This window comes from Cibotium barometz, chromosome 51 (assembly GCF_041138505.1).
Source record: "Cibotium barometz isolate CiBa-2024 chromosome 51, ASM4113850v1, whole genome shotgun sequence".
NCBI classification, from domain to species: domain Eukaryota; kingdom Viridiplantae; phylum Streptophyta; class Polypodiopsida; order Cyatheales; family Cibotiaceae; genus Cibotium; species Cibotium barometz.
The window spans coordinates 41,440,627-41,455,203 of NC_141096.1; the positions used below are offsets into that span (position 1 = coordinate 41,440,627).

Sequence of the window (14,577 nt, forward strand, 5' to 3'; positions counted from 1 at the left end):
GGTTGTGTCCGTGTGTGTGCGGGTGTGCGGAGTCGTCTTCATCGCGAAGAAGAAGCTCGGCTATGGAGCCTTGAGCTTGGCACGAGCAGAGGAGAGCTTGCTGTCGTGTTGGGCGCTGCAAGACAGTAAGAGGCGGTGGCAACAAACAAGGCTGGCCACAAGGCGTAACAAAACGAGTGCAGAGGGTCAGCCCGTTTCGGCGGTACTGCCGCTGCCCACCACTCTTTGCTCGCTAGCCTGGGCAGCACAAGTGCACAGAGTCCGCACATTCGAACGGAAAGCATCAGCGTGTCGCCCACGAGGAGAGCTACGCACCAACGTCAACTTCGCGCGCAGCTGGAGGAGTCGGGTGCCGTGCGGGAGAGGCTCCGTTCCAATCGGTAGCTGCTGTGCATACAGGCAAGGATGGAATCCGGAGCCTGAGAAGGACACGTGCATCCACTGGAGTTTCCCCGACGACGTCTGGATTGAAGGAGCTTCCTGCGACGTGGCGCTTCTGCGATAAAGGCACTGTCGGAGGCGACATCGCTTTATCTGTTCCGTGGCCGTCTCACCACACTCAGTCGAGTGCTTTCCGTGCGCCTACCTCCCGTCGCATGCGCCTGCATCTTGGTCGCCTTCAGCAAAGCAGCTCCCGTCGTCGTCCCCTCCAGCACCATATGTAGATAAGCGAACCAGCTTAGGCTTCTGTGTATAGAAGCTCCAACCAGCTGCAGTCCTTAGAGCGGTCCGTCTGCACACAGATGCTCCCGTCACGTCAGCAACCATCTGCAAGCCCATCAGCAAATCCCACCTCTTTTTTCTGCAACATAAATCAGAAATTGCATGAGGTATTTGCTTCAATTTTGGAATTTGCATGTCCAATCATCAATTAAGCAGGTACAATCATCAATTGAGCATGTACATGTCCAAATTGCTCAGATTTTGAGCAAAATTGGCAACAATTAGGTGACATCGGTCACATCCCGCGTCAATTTGCAGGAAATTGGATGTCAAAATTTGGGGCTTTTGATGTAATTGTGCCATTGGGCATTCATACATGCTGTATGATGTGAGCAATCTCACATTTGGGGCAAAATTGCAAGAAATTGGAGTGCAGATCAAAGGGCTTTTGTGCCGATTGGGTTGATTTGCATGCAAGCACTGGCATTTAATGCTTTGGGCAATGTGTTGATGCCTGTCAAGCACTCAATGTGCCTGTAAATCAAGGGGCTTTTATGTATTGGATGTATATGTGGCCAGGGGGAAGCATTGTGAAGACTCTGGATGCCTTCATGTGCGTTAATGTACCATGTATGATCAGAAATTGATCTTGAATCAAGGGGCTTTTCAAGATTTTATGCTTGTTGAGCTTGGCAAAGCAGCAGGGAAGACTTTTATGCCTTGAACCCTCAGAAATCCACTTGCAGTCAAGGGGCTTTTGCTCAATTTCTGTCCGGGACTGTTGTGTGCAGAAATGAGGACTGTCAAGGTCTGATTTTCACTCATTTGGACAGCCAAGAGAGCATTTATTGCTACTGTACTTGCTGGTACAGATTTGGTACAACTTTGTACAAGTTTTGGCATGGCTGTACATTGATTTGAGTGAGGAAAAGGTTCATTTTCAGTTGCTGTACTTGCCGGTAGAGATTTGGTACATCATTGGTGAGCATTCAGTACTATTGTACAGTACTTTGAAAGGGGAACAGAGCACATCTAAGGTGCTGTCCTAAATCTGCAGCAACCAGATTTTGGTGATTTTATCACATTCAGTGGGAGTAGAGTTGCATTCGTGCTTCCGCAGTGGGAGATAAACTTTGGGAGAACAACTGTGAGCACTTTGTGTGCTTTGGTGCAGTGTTTGCACATCTTGCAGGGAGTTAGGCATTGACAAAGGTTGCATATTGCTATGGCAACCACAGGTGAGAGCTCTTTATTGCTTCACATCAAAAAGCTTGAAGGCTCACATAATTATGACATTTGGCAAACCCAGTGCTATAATGTGTTGCTCTAGAAGAAGCAGCACAAGCCCATCAAAGAAAGGGGTGTAATGCCCGCTTCTCTTACTGCTGAAGAATGGGAAGATATGGATGAGCTGGCAAGATCCACCATCATGTTGTCTGTGTCAGACACTTTAATTTTTAGCATACGAGAAGAGAAGACAGCTTGGGGAATGTGGCAAAGATTGCAGGACTTGTATGCCCAGCAAAGTGCCTCAAGCAAAGTGTATTGGTTGAAGAAACTCATAGGTCTTCAAATGAAGGAAGGGGCGTCCATGATAGCCCATCTAAATGAGTTTAATGGTGTTGTCAGCCAGGTCATTAATCAAAAGTTGGCAATGGACGATGAGTTCAAAGCCACCTTTCGCTTATGCACTTTGCCAGAGAGTTGGGACACATTCAGGACAGCCACTAGCAATTCAAATGCTATGCTGTCATATGCAGATGTGGAGGGTGCTCTTCTTCAAGAGGAGATGAACAGGAAGAACAACTCTGTTGGAAAGTCAAATGCAATGAATGCACGTGGGAGATCCCAGCAAAGGGGTAAAAGCCAAGAATGGGGAAGGAGCAAGTCCCGCTCCAAAAATGACTTGGAATGCCATTATTGTGGCAAGAAGGGACATATCAAAAAGCAATACTACAAATGGAAGAATGATCAAAAGGAAAAGGGCAAAGGAAAAGACAAAGACAAAGATAAAGCCAAAGATGCAAAGCCAAAGGGCAAAAGTGGAGTCAAGATTGAAGAAGTCAATGTGTCACATGCAGGTGATAGTGAGGATGAAGTCCTATTTACGTCTTCACTTGATGCCCATTCACTTCTTGCAGGAGATGGTCATGGTATGCACTCGTGGATCATTGATTCAGGTGCCTCCTTTCATGTCACAGGTTACAGAGACTTGTTTGTCAGGTATACTGCTGGCAATGAAGGAGTAGTTTATTTGGGTGACAACCATGCATGCAAGATTCTTGGCAGAGGTGATGTGAGGCTTGTGTTTTCAGATGGCTCACAGCTTATGCTCCATGATGTCAGGCATGTGCCTGAGATCAAGAAGAACCTGCTTTCTACTGGACAGCTTGATGATGCTGATTATGTTACCACATTTGGTCGTGGAAAGTGGAAGATTAGTAAGGGCTCACTGGTTGTTGCCTGAGGCTCTAAGGTGGACACTCTTTACTTCATGCATGCTGGTGTTTGTCACCATGTTAATGTAAATGCAACTGAGCTGCCGGAAATCTCTATGTGGCATAGCCGGTTGGGACACATGAGTGTCAAAGGAATGGAGCAATTGTCTCGTTTTGGTTACTTGCCTTCTCTAAAGTTCTCTTGTTGGGGAAAGTGCCGGAGGAAGTATGGACAGGGAAGCCTCCGTCCTACAAGCACTTGAGAGTGTTTGGTTGCGTTGCGTACGTGCACATACGCAGGGAAATACGCACCAAACTTGATCCTAAGTCTCACAAATGCATATTCCTAGGATATGGTGACAGAGGTGAAATGGGGTATAGACTTTGGGATCCAGTGAATAGAAAGATTATACGCAGCAATGATGTCATTTTTGATGAAACATGCATGTATAAGGAGCCTGCAAGGCAACAGGAGCCTGGCAGAGTCATCTTTGATGATGATGGACATCATAGACAACAACCAAGGGCTGTAAATCAGCCATTACAGCATCAAAACCAGCCCTTAAATGGTGCTGAAAATGGTCCAAATGGACAGCCAGAGATGGCAGAAGATATCCCAATGGATATCCCACAGTTAGAGGAGATACCGGGCATGATCTTTCAACCTTATGGCATGGAACAGGAGCCACTAATAGGTGATATGCAGGCTGGACAGCAACCTGCAAATGATGGTCATTGGGTACGGAGGTCCACAAGACCCTCCAGAGCCCCTGAACAGGTTTGTTCCAGGGGTTGACTACTTGATGCTCACTGACTGTGGGGAGCCCTGTTGTTATAAGGAGGCTTTATAGAGGGCAGACAAGGCTCTTTGGGAGCGTGCTATGAAGTCAGAGATGGATTCTCTGCACAAAAATGGAACATGGAAGTTGGTGCATTTGCCTACAGGCAAGAAGGTTTTGCCATGCAAGTGGGTTTACAGGCTCAAAGTTGCACCTGATGCAAAGCCAAGATACAAACTAAGGGCTTCAAGCAGGAATATGGTGTGGACTTTGATGAGATCTTCTCTCCAGTGGTCAAAATGACCACATTTAGAGCTGTATTAGCTTTGGTTGCTCATGATGATCTAGATTTGATTCAGATGGATGTGAAGACTGCTTTTCTTCACGGTGATCTCCATGAGGAGATATATATGCAACAGCCAGAGGGTTATGCAGTAAATGGAAAGGAGAAGCTTGTATGCAAGCTGAAAAAGAGTCTTTATGGGCTCAAACAGGCACCAAGGGAATGGTATCATAAATTTGATACATTCATGAAATCCTAGGATTTCAGGAGAAGTGACATAGATCACTGCTTATACACCAAGAAAGCTTTAGATGGCAGTCTATTGATCCTCATCTTGTATGTTGATGATATGTTGATTGCCGGAAAATCTCGTAAAGAGATGGATGCCTTGAAGAAGAGGCTGCATCAAACCTTTGATATGAAGGATTTGGGTGATGCAAATCACATTTGGTTATGCGGATACTTCGGGACAGAAATCAGCATGTGTTGTATTTGTCTCATAAGGAATACATTGGCAAAGTTTTGCAGAGGTTCAATATGGATGGGGGGAAGAAGACTAGTACTCCTTTGCCTCCATATGTGAAACTCAGTGCTATGGACAGCCCACAGTCGGATAGTGACAGGGCTGATATGGCCAAGATTCCGTATGCTTCAGCTTGTGGCAGTCTCATGTATGCCATGGTTGCTACGAGGCCGGACATTGCATTTGCAGTGGGAGTGGTTTCTAGATACATGGCCAATCCTGGCAAGAAGCATTGGGAAGCAGTGAAAGGTGTCATGAGATACCTGAAGGGCACACATGATATGTGCATTTGCTTTGGCAAACAGGATGCATTAGTGCATGGTTACAGGATTCGGATTATGCCAGTCATCCAGATAACCGGAAGTCTACTACCGGTTATGTGTTTACATTCACAGGAGGTGCTGTGTCATGGATATCCAGGATGCAGAAGTGCACTGCCTTATCTACTACAGAGGCCGAGTATATTGCAGCCACAGAGGCTTGCAAGGAGGCATTATGGCTATCTCGGTTAGTGGTTGATTTGGGTTATACAGGGGATATTCCATTGTTGCATTGTGACAGTCAGAGTGCCATCCAGTTGGCAAAGAACCCTGTCTTTCATGCAAAGATGAAGCATGTGGATGTGAAGTATCACTTCATCAGAGAGGTGATAGAGAACAAGCAAATTCAGCTTGTTAAGATTCATACGGATGACAACCCTGCTGATCTGTTGACAAAGAGTTTGCCTCCAGAGCGGTTTGCTCATTGCAGACACTTGATGGGCATTGGATGAGGCCAGTTTCAGCCTTGATATGGCCTTGTATATTATCATGTACATGCTGATTTTTCTTTTCCTTCATTTAAGGGCACTTTGCCTCTAAGTGGGAGGTTGTTGGGGTAAAGGCATTATGCCCACCCTTATAGTATACTATGTACTATAAAACTTATGTGGGAGGTTGTTGGGGTAAAGGCATTATGCCCACCCTTATAGTGTGTACTAGCCCATAAGTTTTATAGTACATAGTACACTTAGTACTTTTAATGTACTAAGTGTGTGTACTAGAGCAAATATACATGTGTGATAGGGGAGTCACACACTCACACTTGATGAGTTGACTTATCCCCACATATGTCTCTCTCTCTCTCTTCTTCTCTGTGTATGTCTCCCACATGAAACCCTAACTCTAATCTCCCTTCATTAGCTACAGAGGTTGTTTGAGACATAGCTTCTTTGAGGCAGACATGGGTCCCCCCCTACACGAACAAAGAGGACAAGCTAGTGGTACAAACTATGATCACTGGAAGCTACAGATGAAGGTCTGGTTCACACACAAGGGTCTCTGGGAGATTGTTCAGGGCCACGAACGAAAGCCCGAACACCCTACTAGCTCTAGGAAGTGGACTCAGGATGAGGAGGATGCCTTTCTCACCGAACTTTCAGCTTGGGAGAATCAAGACTCAAAAGCTCACTCTCCGCTTGTACGAGCCATCTCACCAGTGGTCTCCCCTGCCGTGCAAACATTGGATTGTGCTGCTTCTGTTTGGAGAAAGCTGACAGACCTATATGCACGGGACTCTCCAATGTGGTCTGTCAACCTTTTGGGTCAGCTCTTTTCTTTGGTTGGAGTTTACAGCAGGGACTTCCATGCAGTCAGTTGTGATGAAGGTTAAGGTAATTCATGACCAAATAGTGGCAATGGGTACTGCCCTTACCTCTTCTCAGTTAGCTGCTCTCCTCCTCATCAGGCTTCTTGCAAATTATGACATGGTTTCCCGAGCTTTGCAGGTTTAGATCACAACACGTTCCCTCGAGTTTGATGATCTGTGTACTCTCCTCTCGGAAGAGGAATCCATCCTAGTTTCTCAGGGGAAATTGAAAGTTTCATCGTCTATTGGACCTGATCAGGCACTCTCGACAGTGCAGAAGAAAGTTCGGAGTTGGTGTTACAAGTGTGGGAAGAAAGGCCACCTATCAAAGGATTGTCAGTCAAAGGACAAAGGCAAAGCCAAGGACAATGGCAAGTCTTCCAAGAAGGGCAAAGACAAGTCACATGACACTAACACAGACTCGTCTAGTGACAATTCCAGCTCTCCCAAGGCCTTATAGTCTAGAGAATATGACTGGTGTCCTGCTCTGATTGGAGTTCCAAGTATAAAGACAGGCAAGTTCACTTGATGGTCCGGATGAGTTCCAGGATCAACCAAGTTTCCTTCATGGTTCGGATGAGTTCCAGAACTATTGGTCAATAGAGACTACGGACAGGATGTGTTCCATGTTCATTTGTTCGAGGTTATTAGATGTGATGTGTTCACAGTTCTACTTTGAGTTTGGAGCCAAGCAAATTTTCTTTTGCTCTTTACAGTGGCATTATGTTTTCTGAAGACAACAAGCTGACATGTGCATTTTCCGAGGTGTACTCAGTACTGGCCATGCTGAGGTGTCCATGGTCGCACCTTCGTCAGTTTTCTTTTGACTTTTTTGCACACTTCAAGATGCAAAGGAGTGTTAAAATATTGCATCTTTTCTTTTATGCTGTCGTGGAGCTGTCGGCATGTTTTCCTACAGCCGACTGCTTCATGTACTAGTATATAAGAGTTGCTCCCTTCTACATTCCAATAAATCATTCTTGCCCTATTTGCTAGCTCTTGTACTCTGTAACCTCAAGCTAATAAAGCTCAGATCTTGCTTGCAATCTTTCTCTCTCTCTCTCTCTCTCTCTCTCATGTTCATTGCTTCTGCTTGTGCACATTCTTTCAAAATCGGGTCTTGGATGGCCGCACCATGTCCAAGTGTGAGTGGGATCGGAAGATAGATAATGCCTGGTGTTTCTTCCTGAAGAAGGTAGTGATGCATACGGCCTCATCCACAACCGGCTTCACCCATCAAAGCTTCCCTATGTCCTCCATCATGAGATCCAAGCAGTGTGTAGCATATGGAGTCCACACAATGGATGGGAACTTTGCCTCAATCATCTCCCCCATGCTCTTGCAGTTGGACGCATTGTCCGTAATGACCTGCACCACATTCTTTTGGGCCAATATCAATAATAGCCTGCCTGATGTGCTGGAAGATGAATGCTGCAGTGATCCTCTCCCATGCCTTGCCTGCATCCACTGCACGCAAGAAATATGTGCCCATGCAACCAGAAACAAGGATGTTGATGATATGTCTTCTGTGCACATCACTCCATCCATCTGAAATGATACTACAACCATGCTTCTTCCAAGATGATCTTATTGGCTCTAGTGCATTCTCTATGCGCTGTTTCTCATCCTCTAGCATGGTGTCCGCATCTTCTGGTAGTCTAATCCAGTCCAGTTCTCACATGGACCTACATCGGAGATGGCTTTAATCATTCTCTTCCATTGATATGTACGAAGGACATTGAAAGATATTGCACTCAATGAGAGTGCGCTCTATCTCTATCTCTGCCTTCCGTTGCCTCTCCTTCACCCATGAGGATTGGTTCAATGTACCATGTAGAGTGGTCTGATGGTGTCGTCCTGCACTACCACCTACAATATTCTCCACATGAGACTATCCATCATCTACTCTAGCCCTCTTTCTCTCAAATCCCCATAGAATCACCTTGTAGAACGCTCCTGGTACAAGACTCGAAACCTGCAAACAAAACCAAGCAAACGTAAAGGGGATGCAGACCTGCCTCACCTCCCAACCTTGACAACTGTGGGCAAGCCCACAAGTCTTGGCTATCCCCACCGAGCCACGAGCTGAGCTAACTAGATGGACGTACCGACCAATCTCTTCCTCGTGACGTCCCATACCGCCCACGAAGCTACCCTCGCGGGCCTCGAGACTGTTGTTTGCTGACCTCGGCTGCATGAAGCAGGTGCACGTCTGCACTAGATCCAGGCTCCTGACCATAGAGCTCTCACAAAGACACGCGAGACTCTATATGAACTAATGACTAACCTTGGCCACCCTTTTATAGGCTCTTGGCCGGTCATCGGGCGTCCACACTTGGGTGCCCGCCCGTCCATACTTGGGTGCCCGCCCGTTAGTCTATCCCTAACTTAGCTCGCCAATCAGCTTGCCTACCTCCAAGCTTCCCCAAACCTCGAAGCTAGTCTTGTGTGCGTGTAGCACACGGTAGATACACCCTGTGTACATGACATACTCCCCTTCCTCTAAGAGCTCACTCCTGAGCTCAGTAAAAACCCAGGGTAATCCCTTTGAAGAGTAGTCAATGTCTCCCATGTAGCGTCCTCCTCAATACGATCCTTCCACTTGATCTTGTATTCCGTGATAAGTGTATTACGCAATCTTCTTTCACGAAATCCAAGAATCTTTTCAGGTTCGTGTGGAACAAATGTCATGTCCTCGACATCTATGATTTCTTGAGGAGTAACCAATTCATTGTGTAATACGAAATGGTCCACAATATCTAGGGGATAATTTCGGAGATCGACCTGTCCGTAAAGTCTCGGAATCTTTCGGAACTCGCAAATACACCATCGTTCCTTTAGAGAACACTCTAGGTGAACGATGTCTATTAGAATAAAATCTGTCTCTGTCTTGAGTACTTCTAATAGATTCCTTCGCAACTTGTAACATTTCTTGCATATCTTGCAAAAAAGTACATGCTGCACCATGCTGAAGTCTTGAGAATCCCATTGTAACAGGTGATTAGGTTGAAAACCATTCATAAGCATGAAAGGATTGAAACCTGTACTCGTATGCTTAGTACTGTTATATGCAAATTCTAACATAGGAAGATAATCCTCCCATGAACTCTATCTTTTGGATACATATGCTCGAAGCATATCCTCCAAAATCTGATTCACTCTTTCAGTCTGGCCATCAGATTGAGGATGATCTGAGGAACTCAAATTCAAAGTTGTTCCAACTTCTCAAAAACAAGTCTCCAGTAAACTTAGAGTCCCTATTACTGACTGTGTCCTGCGGTAACCCGTACAGTCTAAACAATCGCTCGATAAACTGCCTTGCTAATTGCGTAGCTGTAATGGTCTTCCGGGTCGGTAAAAATCTAGCCATTTTTGTCAAGCGATCTACCACAACCTGTAGGGGAGAAGGAACCTGAATTAGGGTTAGGTTAGAGTTCATTCATGGAAGACATACACAGAGAAGCAAGGGAGAGAGAGAGTGAGAGTTGTGGGGATAAGTCAACTCATCAATCAATTGAGTGTGTGACTCCCCTATCACACATGTATATTGCACTAGTACACATAGTGCACTTAGTACATTAAAAGTACTAAGTGTACTATGTACTATAACTTATGGGCTTGTACACACTATAAGGGTGGGCATTATGCCTTTACCCCAACAACCTCCCACTTAAAGGCAAAGTGCCCTTAAGTAAAGGAAAAGAAAAAATCAGCATGTACATGATAATATACAAGGCCATATCAAGGCTGAAAATGGCCTCATCCAATGCCCATCAAGTGTCTGCAATGAGCAAACCGCTCCGGAGGCAAACTCTTCGTCAACAGATCAGCCGGGTTGTCATCGGTATGAATTTTAACAAGCTGAATTTGCTTGTTCTCTATCACCTCTCTGATGAAGTGATACTTCACATCCACATGCTTCGTCTTTGCATGAAAGACAGGGTTCTTTGCCAACTGGATGGCACTCTGACTATCACAATGCAACAATGGAATATCCCCTGTATAGCCCAAATCAACCACTAACCGAGATAGCCATAATGCCTCCTTGCAAGCCTCTGTGGCTGCAATATACTCGGCCTCTGTAGTAGATAAGGCAGTGCACTTCTGCATCCTGGATATCCATGACACAGCACCTCCTGTGAATGTAAATACATAACCGGTAGTAGACTTCCGGTTATCTGGATGACCGGCATAATCCGAATCCGTGTAACCATGCACTAATGCATCCTGTTTGCCAAAGCAAATGCACAAATCCTGTGTGCCCTTCAGGTATCTCATGACACCTTTCACTGCTTCCCAATGCTTCTTGCCAGGGTTGGCCATGTATCTAGAAACCACTCCCACTGCAAATGCAATGTCCGGCCTAGTAGCAACCATGGCATACATGAGACTGCCACAAGCTGAAGCATACGGAATCTTGGCCATATCAGCCCTGTCTCTATCTGACTGTGGGCTGTCCATAGCACTGAGTTTCACATATGGAGGCAAAGGAGTACTAGCTTTCTTCCCCCCGTCCATATTGAACCTCTGCAAAACTTTGCCAATGTATTCCTTCTGAGACAAATACAACACATGCTGATTTCTGTCCCGAAGTATCCGCATACCCAAAATGTGATTTGCATCACCCAAATCCTTCATATCAAAGGTTTCATGCAGCCTCTTCTTCAAGGAATCCATCTCTTTACGAGATTTCCCGGCAATCAACATATCATCAACATACAAGATGAGGATCAATAGACTGCCATCCAAAGCTTTCTTGGTGTACAAGCAGTGATCTATGTCACTTCTCCTGAATTTCTGAGATTTCATGAATGTATCAAATTTATGATACCATTCTCTTGGTGCCTGTTTGAGCCCATAAAGACTCTTTTTCAGCTTGCATACAAGCTTCTCCTTTCCACTCACTGCATAACCCTCTGGCTGCTGCATATATATCTCCTCATGGAGATCACCGTGAAGAAAAGCAGTCTTCACATCCATCTGAATCAAGTCCAGATCATCATGCGCAACCAAAGCCAACACAGCTCTAAGTGTGGTCATTTTGACCACTGGAGAGAAGATCTCCTCAAAGTCCACACCATATTCCTGCTTAAAGCCCTTAGCCACTAACCTGGCTTTGTATCTTGGCTTTGCATCTGATGCAACTTTGAGCCTGTATACCCACTTGCATGGCAAAACCTTCTTGCCTGCAGGCAAAGGCACCAACTTCCAAGTTCCATTTTTATGCAGAGAATCCATCTCTGACTTCATGGCACGCTCCCATAGAGCCTTGTCTGCCCTCTGTAAAGCCTCCTTATAACATGAGGGCTCCCCACAGTCAGTGAGCATCAAGTAGTCAACCCCTGGAACAAACCTGTCAGGGACTCTGGAGGGTCTAGTGGACCTCCGTACCCAATGACCATCATTTGCAGGTTGCTGTCCAGCCTGCATATCACCCATTGGTGGCTCCTGTTCCATGCCATAAGGCTGAAAAATCATGCCCGGTATCTCCTCTAACTGTGGTATATCCATAGGGATATCTTCTGCCATCTCTGGCTGTCCATTTGGACCATTTTCAGCACCATTTAAGGGCTGGTTTTCCTGCTGTAATGGCTGATTTACAGCCCTTTGTTGTTGTCCATGATGTCCATCATCATCAAAGATGACTCTGCCAGGCTCATGTTGCCTTGCAGGCTCCTTATACATGCATGTTTCATCAAAAATGACATCATTGCTGCGTATGATCTTTCTATTCATGGGATCCCAAAGTCTATACCCCATTTCACCTCTGTCACCATATCCTAGGAATATGCATTTGTGAGACTTAGGATCAAGTTTGGTGCGCATTTCCCTGCGTATGTGCACGTACGCAACGCAACCAAACACTCTCAAGTGCTTGTATGACGGAGGCTTCCCTGTCCATACCTCTTCAGGCACTTTCCCACCAAGCCTCGTGTTAGGTGACCTGTTTATAAGGTGAACGGCTGTCATAACAGCTTCAGCCCAAAAACCATGAGGTAATGCAGCATGTGACAACATAGAACGGACCTTCTCCTGAATGGTCCTGTTCATCCTCTCTGCTGTCCCGTTTTGTGGAGGATCATAAGGAGTAGAGAGCTCCCTCTTGATGCCTTTAGCATCACAAAAGTCCTGAAACTGTTTGGACATATACTCTCCACCATTGTCGGAACGCAAAGCCTTCAGTGTTTTGCCAGTTTGATTCTCAACAAGAGCAACAAACTTCTCAAACACTGAGAATGTATCACTCTTCAAACGAAGAGGATAAACCCACACCTTGCGTGTGGCATCATCTATAAAAGACACAAAATATTTTGCCCCTCCCAAAGAAAGCTGAGGCATCTCACATACATCTGTATGCACAAGCTCTAACTGAGCATCTTTCTGTCCAAGAGCTTTCTTGTGGGGGCACTGTAGTTGCCTACCATATATACAATGCTCACAAAACTGAAAACTTGAAAACTTTAGAGAAGGCAAGTAACCCAAACGAGACAATTGCTCCATTCCTTTGACACTCATGTGTCCCAACCGGCTATGCCACATAGAGATTTCCGGCAGCTCGGTTGCATTTACATTAGCATGGTGACAAACACCTGCATGCATAAAGTAAAGAGTGTCCACCTTAGAGCCTCTGGCAACAACCAGTGAGCCCTTACTAATTTTCCACTTTCCACTACCAAATGTGGTAACATAATCAGCATCATCAAGCTGTCCAGTAGAAAGCAGATTCTTTTTGATCTCAGGCACATGCCTGACATCATGGAGCATAAGCTGTGAGCCATCTGAAAATACAAGCCTCACATCACCTCTGCCAAGAATTTTGCATGCATGGTTATCACCCAAATAAACCACTCCTTCATTGCCAGCAGTATACCTGACAAACAAGTCTCTGCAACCTGTGACATGAAAGGAGGCACCTGAATCAATGATCCATGAGTGCATACCATGACCACCTGTAAGAAGTGAATGGGCATCAAGTGAAGACGTAAAGAGGACCTCATCCTCACTGCCACCTGCATGTGACACATTGATTTCTTCGATCTTGACTCCACTTTTGCCCTTTGGCTTTACATCTTTGGCTTCATCTTTCTCTTTGTCTTTGCCTTTTCCCTTTTCTTTTTGATCATTTTTCCATTTGTAGCATTGTTTTTTGATGTGTCCCTTCTTGCCACAATAATGGCATTCCAAATCCTTTTTGGAGCGAGACTTGCTCCTTCCCCTTTCTTGGCTTTTTCCCCTTTGCTGGGATCTCCCACGTGCATTCATTGCATTGGACTTTCCAACAGAGTTGTTTTTCCTGTTCATCTCTTCTTGAAGAAGAGCACCCTCAACATCTGCATATGACAGCATAGCATTCGAATTGCTAGTGGCTGTCCTGAATGTGTCCCAACTCTCTGGCAAAGTGCATAACAGAAAAGTGGCTTTGAACTCATCGTCCATCGCCAACTTTTGATTGATGACTTGGCTGACAATACCATTAAACTCATTGAGATGGGCTGTCATAGATGCCCCTTCCTTCATCTGAAGACCTATGAGTTTCTTCAACCAATACACTTTGCTTGAGGCACTTTGTTGGGCATACAAGTCCTGCAATCTCTGCCACATTCCCCAAGCTGTCTTCTCTTCACGAATGCTGAAAAGTAATGAGTCTGACACAGACAACATGATAGTAGATCTTGCCAGCTCATCCATATCTTCCCACTCTTCAGCTGTAAGAGAAGCGGGCATCACACCCCTTTCTTTGAGAGGCTTGTGCTGCTTTTTCTGGAGCAACACATTGTAGCACTGGGTTTGCCAAATATCATAGTTATGCGAGCCTTCAAGCTTCTTGATGTGAAGCAATGAAGAGCTCTCACCTGTGGTTGCCATAGCAATATGCAACCTGTAATGCCTGACTCCCTGCAAATGTGCAAACACTGCACCAAAAGATGTGCAAACACTGCACCCTAAGCACACAAAGTGCTCACAAATGTTCTCCCAAGCTTTATCTCCCACTGCGGAAGCAAGAATGCAACTTTTCTCCCACTTTTTGTGATGAAAACACCAAAATCTGGTTGCTGCAGATTTTGGACAGCACCTTAAATGTGCTCTTTTGCCCTTCCAAAGTACTGTACAGCAGTACTAATTGCTTACAAATGATGTACCAAACCTGTACCGGCAATTTCAGCAGCTGAATTTGAACCTTTTGATCACTCAAAACAGTGTACAGCCATGCCAAAACATGCACAAAGCTGTGCCAAATCTGTACCAGCAGGTACAATAGCAATA

At 45.4% G+C, this 14,577-nt stretch overlaps 1 protein-coding gene across 2 annotated transcripts in view; it reads left to right on the forward strand.

Moving 5' to 3' along the window:
* LOC147609636 (putative protein phosphatase 2C 80) overlaps window positions 1–14,577 on the forward strand; it is a 37,764-nt gene that overhangs the window by 11,941 nt on the left and 11,246 nt on the right. The gene's annotated exons all lie outside the window — the stretch shown is intronic.